At 45.9% G+C, this 12,269-nt stretch overlaps 1 pseudogene; it reads left to right on the forward strand.

Moving 5' to 3' along the window:
* Nucleotides 1-7,930: 7,930 nt before the first annotated feature.
* On the forward strand, nt 7,931-8,985 carry LOC127339424 (BTB/POZ and MATH domain-containing protein 2-like; annotated as a pseudogene).
* Nucleotides 8,986-12,269: the final 3,284 nt, after the last annotated feature.

The following is a 12,269-nucleotide window of genomic DNA, read 5'->3' on the forward strand; positions in this document are numbered from 1 at the left end:
TAGACATCCATACCGGGACAACATAGACAACAGATAATGGACTCCTCTTTAATGCATAAGCATGTAGCAAAAATTAATTTTCTCATATGAGATTGAGGATATATGTCCAAAACAGAAACTTCCACCATGGATCATGGCTTTAGTTAGCGGCCCAATGTTCTTCTCTAACAACATGCATGCTCTAACCATAAAGGTGGTAAATCTCCCTTACTTCAGACAAGACGAACATGCATAGCAACTCACATGATATTCAACAAAGAGTAGTTGATGCCGTCCCCAGGAACATGGTTATCGCACAACAAGCAACTTAATAAGAGATAAAGTGCATAAGTACATATTCAATACCACAATAGTTTTTAGGCTATTTGTCCCATGAGCTATATATTGTAAAGGTGGAGGATAGAAATTTAAAGGTAGCACTCAAGCAATTTACTTTGGAATGGCGGAGAAATACCATGTAGTAGGTAGGTATGGTGGACACAAATGGCATAGTGGTTGGCTCAAGGATTTGGATGCATGAGAAGTATTCCCTCTCGATACAAGGTTTAGGCTAGCAAGGCTATTTGAAACAAACACAAGGATGAAGCGGTGCAGCAAAACTCACATAAAAGACATATTGTAAACATTATAAGACTCTACACCGTCTTCCTTGTTGTTCAAACTCAATACTAGAAATTATCTAGACTTTAGAGAGACCAAATATGCAAACCAAATTTTAGCATGCTCTATGTATTTCTTCATTAATAGGTGCAAAGCATATGATCCAAGAGCTTAAACATGAGCACAACAATTGCCAAGTATCACATTATCCAAGACATTATAGCAATTACTACATGTATCATTTTCCAATTCCAACCATATAACAATTTAACGAAGAAGAAACTTCGCCATAAATATTATGAGTAGAGCCTAAGGACATACTTGTCCATATGCTACAGCGGAGCGTGTCTCTCTCCCACACAAAGAATGCTAGGATCCATTTTATTCAAACAAAACAAAAACAAAAACAAACTGACGCTCCAAGCAAAGCACATAAGATGTGATGGAATAAAAATATAGTTTCAGGGGAGGAACCTGATAATGTTGTCGATGAAGAAGGGGATGCCTTGGGCATCCCCAAGCTTAGACGCTTGAGTCTTCTTGATATATGCAGGGGTGAACCACCGGGGCATCCCCAAGCTTAGAGCTTTCACTCTCCTTGATCATGTTGTATCATCTCCCTCTCTTGATCCTTGAAAACTTCCTCCACACCAAACTCAAAATAACTCATTAGAGGGTTAGTGCACAATCAAAATATACATGTTCAGAGGTGACATAATCACTCTTAACACTTATGGGCATTGCACAAAGCTACTGAAAGTCAATGGAATCGAAATATCCATCGAACATAACAAAACAGGCAATGCGAAATAAAAGGCAGAATCTGTCAAAAACAGAACAGTTCGTAATGACGACATTTATTGAGGCACCAGACTTGCTCAAATGAAAATGCTCAAATTGAATGAAAGTTGCGTACATATCTGAGGATCACTTACGTAAATTGGCATAATTTTCTAAGTTACCTACAGAGAATTTTGCCCAGATTCGTGACAGCAAAGAAATCTGTTTCTGCGCAGTAATCCAAATCTAGTATGAACCTTACTATCAACGACTTTACTTGGCACAATAAAACACTAAACTAAGATAAGGAGAGGTTGCTACAGTAGTAAACAACTTCCAAGACACAAATATAAAATAAAGGTGCAGTAGTAAAAACAACTCATGGGTTATCTCCCAAGAAGTTCTTTCTTTATAGCCATTAAGATGGGCTCAGCAATTTTAATGATGCACTCGCAAGAAATAGTATTTGAAGCAAAATAGAGCATTAAGAGGCAAATTCAAAACACATTTAAGTCTAACATGCTTCCTATGCATAGGAATCTTGTAAATAAACAAGTTCATGAAGAGCAAAGTGACAAGTATAGGAAGATAAAACAAGTGTAGCTTCAAAAATTTCAGCATATAGAGAGGCATTTTAGTAACATGAAAATTTCTACAACCATATTTTCCTCTCTCATAATAACTTTCAGTAGTATCATGAGCAAACTCAACAATATAACTATCACATAAAGCATTATTATCATGAGTCTCATGCATAAAATTATTACTCTCCACATAAGCATAATCAATTTTATTAGTTGTAGTGGGAGCAAATTCAACAAAGTGGCTATCATCATATATAGGAGGCATATTGTAATCATAAAAGAAAATTTTCTCCTCAATGCTTGGGGGACTAAAAAGATCATGCTCATCAAAGCCAGCTTCCCCAAGCTTAGAATTTTCCATAGCATTAGCAACAATAGTGTTCAAAGCATTCATAGTAATAACATTCCCATTAGCATGCATATAAAGTTCCATGGGTTTTTTAATTCTCTCTTCAAACACATCATGTCCTAATTCAAGATAAAGTTCATAAAGATCTCTCATATTTTTGTTGTTTTCCATTATGCTTAACTAGTGAAATAAAAACATGCATGATATTAAGTAAAGTAAAACAAGTAACTAATTTTTTTGTGTTTTTGATATAGCAAACAAGATAGCAAAATAAAGTAAAACTAGCAACTAATTTTTTTGTGTTTTGATTTAGTGCAGCAAACAAAGTAGTAAATAAAGTAAAGCAAGACAAAAACAAAGTAAAGAGATTGGGATGTGGAGACTCCCCTTGCAGCGTGTCTTGATCTCCCCGGCAACGGCGCCAGAAAAAGAGCTGCTGGCGTGTAGTTGACGTGGGAGTTAGAAATCTTCGTGGTGTAACTTTTCTTCAGTTCCCCGGCAACGGCGCCAGAAAAAGAGCTTGATACGCGTACAGCACGCGTCCGTTGGGAACCCCAAGAGGAAGGTGTGATGCGTACAGCGGTAAGTTTTCCCTCAGTATGAAACCAAGGTTTATCGAACCAGTAGGAGCCAAGAAGCACGTTGAAGGTTGATGGCGGCGAGATGTAGTGCGGCGCAACACCAGGGATTCCGGCGCCAACGTGGAACCTGCACAACACAAACCAAGTACTTTGCCCCAACGAAACAGCGAGGTTGTCAATCTCACCGGCTTGCTGTAACAAAGGATTAGATGTATAGTGTGGATGATGATTGTTTGCAGAGAACAGTAGAACAAGTATTGCAGTAGATTGTATTTCAGTATAGAGAATTGGACCGGGGTCCACAGTTCACTAGAGGTGTCTCTCCCATAAGATAACAGCATGTTGGGTGAACAAATTACAGTTGGGAAATTGACAAATAGAGAGGGCATGACCATGCACATACATATTATGATGAGTATAGTGAGATTTAATTGGGCATTACGACAAAGTACATAGACCGCTATCCAGCATGCATCTATGCCTAAAAAGTCCACCTTCAGGTTATCATCCGAACCCCTTCCCGTATTAAGTTGCTAACAACAGACAATTGCATTAAGTATTGCGCGTAATGTAATCAATAACTACATCCTCGGACATAGCATCAATGTTTTATCCCTAGTGGCAACAGCACATCCATAATCTTAGAGGTTTCTCTCACTCCCCCAGATTCACGGAGACATGAACCCACTATCGAGCATAAATACTCCCTCTTGGAGTTACTAGCATCAACTTGGCCAGAGCATCTACTAATAACGGATAGCATGCAAGATCATAAACAACACATAGATATAAATTGATAATCAACATAACATGGTATTCTCTATTCATCGGATCCCAACAAACACAACATATAGAATTACAGATAGATGATCTTGATCATGTTCGGCAGCTCACAAGACCCGATAATTAAGCACAATTAGGAGAAGACAATCATCTAGCTACTGCTATGGACCCATAGTCCAGGGGTAGACTACTCACACATCACTCCGGAGGCGACCATGGCGGCGTAGAGTCCTCCGCGGCAGGGTGCCGGAGGCGATCTCCTGAATCCCCCGAGATGGGATTGGCGGCGGCGGCGTCTCTGGAAGGTTTTCCGTATCGTGGCTCTCGGTACTGGGGGTTTCGCGACGAAGGCTATTTGTAGGCGGAAGGGTAGGTCAGGGGGCATCGCGAGGGGCCCAGGAGACAGGTCGGCGCGGCCAAGGGTGGGGCCGCGCCGGCCACCCTCCTGGCCACCTCGTGGCCCCACTTCGTTGACTCTTCGGTCTTCTGGAAGCTTCGTGGCAAAATATGACCCTGGGCGTTGATTTCGTCCAATTCCGAGAATATTTCCTTACTAGGATTTCTGAAACCAAAAACAGCAGAAAACAGCAACTGGCACTTCGGCATCTTGTTAATAGGTTAGTTCCAGAAAATGCACGAATATGACATAAAGTGTGCATAAAACATGTAGATATCATCAATAATGTGGCATGGAACATAAGAAATTATCGATACGTCGGAGACGTATCAGGGGGCCGGCCACCCCAACACCACAAGGTGGCCGCACCCCTTAAGTGGCCGGCGCCCCCTCTCCCAAAACCCTAGCCGCCCCACTCCTCCTTCTCTCCCGCACGCTTAACGAAGCTACGCCGGGTTTCTCCACCACCACCGCCACCACGCCGTCGTGCTGTCGGATTCAAGAGGAGCTACTACTTCCACTGCCCGCTGGAACGGGGAGGTGGGCGTCGACTTCATCAACACCGAACGTGTGACCGAGTACGGAGGTGCTGCCCGTTCGTGGCGCCGTGATCAATATCTTCTACGCGCTTTTGCAAGCGGCAAGTGAACGTCTACCGCAGCAACAAGAGCCTCATCTTGTAGGCTTTGGAACTCTTCAAGGGTGAGTCGATCATCCCCTCGTTGCTACCGTCTTCTAGATTGCATCTTGGCTTGGATTGCGTGTTCGCGGTAGGGAAATTTTTGTTTTCTATGCAACGAATCCCTACAATTGCCATATCAATTATCAATTATAATATTAAAACTAACTTGAATTTACATATAAGTTTAGTTATGCATTTTGCTAAAATGCATAGCCAGTGTCCCAAAGAGCCGGCCAGGACCACTCTCCAAAATCTTAAATAAAGAATAGATCAACATACTGTTTTCCTGAAGGAAATAACTAACGGGTACAACTGGACTTTATTTTCAAAGCCAACACCAAATATCAACTCAGCAAAATCCGCAGTGAGTTTTAGTTATTTAGGGGTAGAAGAACCAGTTGTTCGGAATTGTTTCCTGGTCTTTTTACATGGTGGTTCAGAACACCCAATGTGCACAAAAGAAAATTGCAACATTTTAGAGACCGGTCCATTTAAAACAAAATCTAGACCTCATCTTCTGGAAACCTTGGTGGCAAGGTTGATGAAAACCCTAGGCACAACATAGATGCCTACATGAAGCAATATGGTTTTATGTCACATCTGTTGTTTATCAGGTAGCTGCGGCTTGCTCCAGCATACCAAGTATAGACCTGTGGCTGCAACTGCAAACCACAGAACAGGTACACCCAACAACCCCCCAATACAAGTACGCGGGACCAGAGCAGTGAAGATTAAGAAACCACACAACAGAACTAGTGCAATCAAGATTGAGGCGTCAATCTCACGAAGACCGAGAGGTGCCTCGGTCGCTCCCCGCGAGCGACCTGGGCGCTAACCTAGCTAGCCGTCGGGAGAAGCTCCGCCTCCACCTTCCTCCCTCGCCGCCGCCGGCAAGCGTCGCCGGGCAAAGCCCGCGCGGCGTGGGCGGCGTCGGGATCTCCCTTCCCCGCTCCAGAGGCGGGCTGCGCGGGGCAGCTTCGTCGACCGGAGGCGCGGGCCGGCGCCTGGTTTGGGCGCAGGGCGGCGTGGGGCTCCGGCTGCTGCGTCATGGACGGCCGCGCTCAAGCGAGCGTTGGTGCGGCTGTGGCCGGTGGCGCTCAAGCGAGCGTCGTGGCGGGTCGGACGCGCTCAAGCGAGCGGGCGGCTTTAGATCGGCGCCGGGCGAGCGGCCTAGGGATGCGGCGGCTGCGGCCGGCGGTGGTTGTGCGTGGATCTGGCTCCGCACGTAGATGCGCAAGCGCGCTGGTGGCCTGAGAGATCCTTGGCGCGGTGGAGGTGTCAGGGTCGCTGTGGGCAGGGCCGATCTGGGCCTCTGCGGGCCCATGGTGCGGTTGCTCGACGGCGCGGCGGCTGGTGACCTGATCTTCAACAGTTCCCGTCCCGTTCTGGTGCTCCGGCAGTTGTTGGATGCGGAGTGAGGTGCTGCTCTTGGCTGCTGGCCTGCTGCATCGGGTGTTGGCGTTTGGTGGTTGGCGGCAAGGTCCCATGTTTTGTTGGTTGTTCTCCTTCTACCCGAGCTTCAAGTGAGCTTGACGGCGGAGATGGCATGCCAGGCGAAAGCTTAGCACCTGTTCTGAGTAGGTACCGATGATGATGGTGCCCACGGGAGCCGTACTCCTTCTTGAAGGCGTCTTCGTGAGCTACATCTCCTGCCGTCGCGGGTGTCTGGCGTTCTCCTGGTGAAAATCTAAGCTCCTCGGGAGCGGGCGATGGCGACATCTATGCCGCTACCTTCTTGAAGGCGCCGCCTTTGGAGGCCCAACACCTGTGGTGTGGCAGGTTTGCGTCAACTAGGCATGGTTGCCTTGCGGCCGAAGTTGGTGGAAGCCGGGGCAGCGGCTCCGGATGGTGGATGGTGCGTCGAGGCGGCGGCCTCGAACGGCCTTGCAACTGCGGGCATATGGGGTGTGGTCGTGGTCTAGCAAGGCAAGGGTGGCGTGCTTGTGCTAGGTGGGTAGCGAGTCCGTCGGCCCGGTCGGCGCGATCAAACGATCGGTCAGCTGGCACGCCGGGGCGGCAGCCCCGGATCTTTTTGGCGCGACGTTCGTGGTCTGCGGATGGTCGTCTAGTGTAGCCTGGGCTACGAGGCGTCTAGTCCGTGCGGCGTTGCGGCTCGTAACCGAGCAGGGGAAGCCGGAGTGGCGCCTCCGGGTACGGATGTGTTTGTTTTGTGCAATGGTGGCTTTGTGTCGTGTGGGCGACGAGGCTCTGTTGTTTGTGCGGTTTTCTGGCCCCTACGGTTTTTCGGCCTGGTTTTCCTCATAAACTGGGTCAACCGGTCGTCTTGACCTTCTCCTCTATTGCGATGAATATAACAGTTCTCCTGTTGTTATTCAAAAAAAAAAAGATTGAGGCGTCAAATGAAGAAGGTCAAATTATGATCAGGAACTAAAGCAAAAAATAGTATGAAGATAAAAAAATCATTTACCAGGCAATTTTTACATCGTACAAGATTAAATTCCTTCAGTATCTGAATCTCCCGCTGTAGCCGATAGGAGATTCCATCAATGTCAAGCAATTCCTGTCTCAGAGATACTGGCACGGGCAGTCTGCTTCCAATATGAAACGATAACATATCTAGTTTTTTCACATAGTCACCCATGCTTGGTTTTGTGATTATCTGTCTCCACAGATCTGCCATGAAAGAAAGCTCACGTCATACATAGAATAAGCCTTAATCAGTATTGACTAATGCCTAGTTGCCTCTGAAAATACATGGTTTAGAATTAGTGTTTTTTATGCTCTGCTATAGCTTGGCCCGTCCAAGATTTTTTTGTAGGTCCGCCTCCTGATCGTCGACCGCTTCCTCGACATCCTGCTGCACGCCCCGGGAGGACCCACACAATCCGTCAGGAGGCCGTTACACGAGCAGCGCGCCAGTTAATTAACGGCAAGCAGGTCTCGACGGTCCTACGGATGGCATGCAGAGGAAACGATCGTGCCCTGATCGTGCTCGACTCGGTTACGGAGCCAGCCACCGACCGTTCGACAGACTCCCGTACCAAGTATAGTACATCATGTGTGATTCCTAATTCGATTCTATCAACGCAGGTACTACGTAGATATAGTACGGAGTATATAAATATGAGGGGTTGTCTTGAAAAGAAAGAGAGAAAGAAATCACCTCAAGGATCGATCTACACCTCTTTTCAGATCTCTTACCAAGGAATTGAAATGTCGATCTTGCTGAGCGCATCGACGTGCACAGTGGAGTCGGAGCAGGGCGAGCACTTGTTCAAGATACTCGATCACAGCCTTCACAGGGGCATGGGCGTCGGCCACTACATCCAGTCGTCATGCTTCACTGTTGGCGGCCATGAGTGGTGCATCCGCTATTACCCGGACGGACGTGACGGACCTACGGAAGATAACAAGGACGCCATAACACTCATTCTGGAGCTGGTCGAAATGGACCCGAACGAAGAACGGGCGCGGGTATCCTGCACAATCAGCATCTTCGACTGGAGGACCAAACGGTTCTCTTCGTTGGTGGCCTTCACGGAGAATTTTTCCAATTCAGACTGCCTTGTCTCGCGCACCATAGACAGGGTCACGGTGGAAGCATCGGACTATGTTGTTGACGACCGTCTCACTCTCAAATGCGTCACGACCGTCATCAAGGAGCCGTATGTTATGGAGGACCATATCGAGGTGCCACCGTCCGACATCACAGAGCAACTCGGGAAGCTGCTAGATGCAAAGGAGGGCGCAGATGTGACGTTCGAGGTCCAAGGAGAGGAACTCCCCGCCCACAAGCTCGTCCTAGCGATGCGGTCGCCGGTTTTCAAGGCTCTGCTCTACGGGCCGATGAAGGAGAAGGACTCAAACCGGGTCATCATTGATGATATGCAGCCTGCCATCTTCAAGGTTTTGCTCCACTTCATCTATACCGATTCGTTACCTCCCAAGATGGATGACGACTTGGAGGGAGACGATAAGAAAGAGATGACAAGACACCTGCTTGTGGCTGCGGATCGTTATGCCATGGAAAGGCTGAAGCTTATGTGTGAAAACATCCTCTGCAAAGACCTCGATGCTGAGTCTGTTGCAACTGTATTGGCTTTCAGCATAGTTGTTCCGGACTAAAAGATGCTTGCATTCGATTTATTGCTTCTTGTAATAAAATAGATGATGTGGTGGGCAGCAGAGGCTACATTCAGCTCAAGAGATCTTGTCCGGATAGTGTAATGGAAATGTGGGAAAAAGCATGTAAACTCCGCAAAATCTAGAGTTACTACTTTGTCCATATCAATAGCTGATCTTAGTAGCTATTCGTCCTAGAAAGAGTACCTTATCCCCAATAATTCTTTGTGACCTTATATACTTCTCATACATGTTTTTTCAGAAAACTGTAGTGCACATACTTGTTTTTTATGGTATGGAACACAACCGATGAAGTTGATCTACGAGACAAGTAGGGCTGGTAGCTGTCAACACCCGGATTTTTAAGTCCGAATGCCTATTATGTCATACATCGCAATCTCAGGAATATTATTGTTGCGAGGCATAATAGTTAAGTATCACAGTCATCATTCATTACAAACCATAAGTCTTACAAATTTGGAATCACATGCTCCATATTACACGAATAGTTGATCTATTGATCAACGAACAAACACAAGTTCATAGTTCAACATAGCGGAAGCGTAAGATACAAGGACTCTCTAGTCCACAGGCCAACGCTTGACGTCGGAAGGCGCTTAGTTGTCGTAGGCGTCCTGCTGGTCATCTCCTTGGTCATCTTCATACTCTGGCCATTTGAATAGTCAGGGACAAAGCCGTGAGTACTTTAAGTACTCGCAAACTAATACTAATGTAAGTGCTAGACATTCTAGTATGGTTTGCTAAGCTCTAGTTTATTTGCATAAAGCTAGTTTTAGTTCACAAAGTTTGAGAAAAGCTTATTCCAGTGCTAACTAACTCAAGTGGGAACATTAGTGTCATTCCCACCATTCGAGTGGTGATTTCAATTCAATTCACCACAAGTCATTTCACCATCATCTTTCAACATCATTTTCAAAGATATGACATTGGGAACGGTATGGCCTTTCCAACCGTCCGTAACCGTCGAATAGGTTTACACTCTGCAGAGGTTGCACACTTGTGCCACAACATTTGATTTCATCCGTCGGGATTTCCCCGAATCATCGTAACACAGTACGCGGATCATCAACCATAACCTTTCACTTACGAATCCTAGTATGAGCACCTCTCCCCATGAGCTTGGCCTCCCAGTGAAGACCAACTGTCAACCTGGGAACTGCACAGGGCTTGGGCCGGACATTCACCTCATTTCGCATCATATCATATCATTTCTTTTGTGGTAGAGGCAGCTTTCGGCATAACCCCGATGACGCTTGTTTAGAGGGAACCCATACTAAGACGCATAAACTTCCAGTTAAGCCCTACCCATAATCAGGTATTATGGGGGTACTTAATAATTGGAAAGGTATCGCATTCAAACCAACATCATTGTTTATCAAAAATCACCATCTTCTCTTGTTCATATTCACCTTCAAAAATCATTCAATGGAATGCATCATCATTCCAAGGTTTCAAATTCCTTTCAAATTCACATTGTTCCCATTTAGAGTAGTCAAGTTTTATTTCATTAGCACTAGCTCTAAATCATGAGGGGTGCTATCTTGCTTTGCTTGGAAGAGACTAACTCACTACTCTAGTAACCAACTTGTACTTTGACCAAAGTTAACTATAAAAGTAACTCATTTAGAAAACAAGTAAAAACTTGTAACGTAAAAACTTGGGATAGACTCATGTAAGAAAAGGTAAGAATCATGGTGCCTTGCCCCAAAGGGGCTTTGCACTTTGCAAGAATAATAGCTTGCCTTGGTAGTTCTCAAACTGTTCCTCCTCTTCCTCTTGGTAGCAACCTTCTTCTTCGGCGTACTCTCCGGTGCTACCGTCTAAATTTGAATACGAGTATAATTACTCACTAATTCAATGGCTATTCCATACATCACATATAACACACAAACTACTCTATGCACACAAATAAATTCACTAGGGTGCGTGGGTTGTGGGGGTTAAGTAGAATTCACTTCTTTGTATTTCATATGTAAATGATAGTTTCCATAGGGTTCTTGAGAAATAATTTCCTCTCATTGAAATCTTCTTAAGATTTAATTTCTCAAACAATCATGTATGAACTCATATTGACCTAAGTCAAATGTTCATCATCATCATTTGTGAAAATGATTTAAATGAGGTAGATCACCTCATACTATTTAAATAACACTACATTTGATTTAAATCTCCAGTAATTCATATAAGAGAGTTTGGGACCAGGGATCCAAACATCCCATGAATTCATGTGAGATAAGTTTAAGTGAAGTGTAAGACTCCACATAATTTACTTTAATTGTTTTGGACAATATCAACTAGCTAAACTAGCCATAATATCCATTCATTAAACTATGGCATGATCATACAAAGTGACCACACCATTTTATTGCATAAACAATTAGTGTAAGTCAAATGTGAGCTATTAGAGTTGGAATTAACTTAATATCTATTTTGGTTGATTTTTAAGAATTATTTGAATAGGGAAAAGTCCCTGTCTTGTTATTTTTATCACATTAATTCTACAAAGTATCTGGCCATGGGACCAGTGGCATTGGTTAGATCATTTTACTAGCTTTCCAACAATATAAAATTCATTGAATTTGGTTAAGCCAATTTGAATCTATTGATTTTCAAAGTTTGGGCAGTATTGAAATTATTTGGAATTGTTTAAAAGGAGTTTGAATTAAGAGGGCCGGCGGGAAACGAAACTGGGCCAGATTCGAAATAAAACAGCCCAGTCCAGCCCACCACGGTCCACAGACGTGTGGGCTGCCTGACAGAGTGGGGTCCGCCTGCCAGCGACTATTACAACCCGAATCGGTATGTTTTAAAGGGGAGCGTTGGATTAGAATCCAATCGAACGGCTCAAGTTCATCGTCGTCCCCGGCGAGAGGGAAGTTCGCCGGCGGCGCAGGTAGGGGGTGGGAGAGCTTACGGCGGCTCCAGCAAGGGATGGCAGTATGCTCGAGGTAGATGTGGACGACGGCGGTTCTCCTGATACAGGTGGCGTCGCCTGAGGTGGCTCCAATCGTCGGCGAGCTTCCGTGGCGGCGTGCGGCAGTGAGGTAGAAATTGGGCAGCTCTGGTGGTCAATGTGGAGCGGCGAGGTGGCTGGGAGATCAAGGAAGGAGAGGGAGGAGTGGTGGTGTGAAGGAATCGACGAGGCGATGCCTCCTTTTATAGGCGAGCGAGTGCCCGAGGCTCTGCGGCGAACTCGACAAGGGCGCGGCGTCTCCGGCGGTCTATCGAGCTAGGCGACGATGCTGTCGGGTTCTCCTCGTCCAGGCGAAGCTAATGGTGGCGACAGCGTGGTCGGGGAGGGCCTGGTTATGTCGCGTGGCTTCCGTGTCTGTCGCGCCCGCGGCGGACCAGGGTTGGCTTCTCCGGCGACGGCGGGTGCGGGTCGTGGTCGAGAGCGTGTCCAACGGCA

The sequence above is a fragment of the Lolium perenne genome, chromosome 3 (genome assembly GCF_019359855.2).
Source record: "Lolium perenne isolate Kyuss_39 chromosome 3, Kyuss_2.0, whole genome shotgun sequence".
Taxonomy (NCBI): domain Eukaryota; kingdom Viridiplantae; phylum Streptophyta; class Magnoliopsida; order Poales; family Poaceae; genus Lolium; species Lolium perenne.